Source organism: Peromyscus eremicus, chromosome 14 (assembly GCF_949786415.1).
Source record: "Peromyscus eremicus chromosome 14, PerEre_H2_v1, whole genome shotgun sequence".
In the NCBI taxonomy this organism is placed as follows: Eukaryota; Metazoa; Chordata; class Mammalia; order Rodentia; family Cricetidae; genus Peromyscus; species Peromyscus eremicus.
In genome coordinates, this window is record NC_081430.1 from 28,958,780 (window position 1) to 28,959,946 (window position 1,167).

Here is a 1,167-nt window from a genome sequence, read left to right on the forward strand (position 1 = left end):
TTCAACATCAAAAGCTTTACATCTAACTGTTCATTGTAGGCCCTGAAAAAGCTACAAACTTTTTTTTTTTTTACAAAAGCATTTTCTCTATAAAGAATCTCATCAGCTATACAAAAATCTGTACAGTTTTTATAGTGAAGCTAATGTTGAGCTGCACTTGAATTTCACATTCTTAGCAAAATAGTTGCCTGAGCACATACACTCCACACCTTTTAGGACAGCATTTATTCTTCCTCCTTGTCTTCTTCCTTTCCCTCTTCCTCATTTTCTGGTTCATTCTTCTTCTTTGAGCCTATTGGTCTACCAGGACCCTTCTTTTCTGCTTCACTTTTGCCCTTGGCATGGTATGCAGCAACATCCTTTTCATACTTCTCCTTTAGTTTGGCTGTTTTTTGCTCATAGGGTTGTTTATCTTTGGCAGACTGTTCAGACAGCTCACCCAATTTATTTTTATTTTTTATTTTTTTTCAATATCTCCATTAGACAGGCTTGGGTGTTCACTTTTGATCTTTGGGCGATGTTCAGAGCAAAACAGGAAGAAGGCAGAAGGTGGTGGTCTTCTTGGAGCATTAGGATCCTTTTTCCTTTCTCATCACCTTTGGGAGGAACATAATTTTTCATTTCCATGTCATAACGAGCTTTGTTGCTCTTGTCCCAATCTTCAGACTTCGACTTTTCCTTTTCAGACATGGTCTTCCGTCTCTCAGAGCATTTCTTCGAGAACTCGGCGAAGTTGACTGAGGAGTCAGGGTGCTTCTTCTTGTGGTCCTCTCAGCAGGTCTGCACCAAGAGGGCAGATGAGGACATTTTGCCTCATGGCTTGTTGGGGTCTCCTTTGCCCATGCTGATGGCATTGAATCTACTTGCTGGTGTGAGCTCTTCCCTCACAGCCCAAACAGAGATACTTCCTTCCCCGAGCTCCAGAATGAACTGATTTATTGCTAATGCCCTCTTCCATATTTTTATAAGAGATTTAGTTAAAAAATATTTTTGTTAGAATGCTAGAACCCTATTATCCTACTGAGTAAAGATTCTGAATTTATTCAATGGTAGAAGCTTACTTTATATATATTCTGAATAATTCATCTATGTGATGATGCTCATTGTTGCTGGCTCTTTTATATATGTATATGTGGGAGACCTGCTCCCACTTTTACCCCAGGGTAC

At 39.6% G+C, this 1,167-nt stretch overlaps 1 pseudogene; it reads right to left on the reverse strand.

Moving 5' to 3' along the window:
- Positions 1-224: 224 nt before the first annotated feature.
- Positions 225-843, reverse strand: LOC131924372 (high mobility group protein B2-like; annotated as a pseudogene).
- Between the last annotated feature and the right edge of the window lie 324 nt (positions 844-1,167).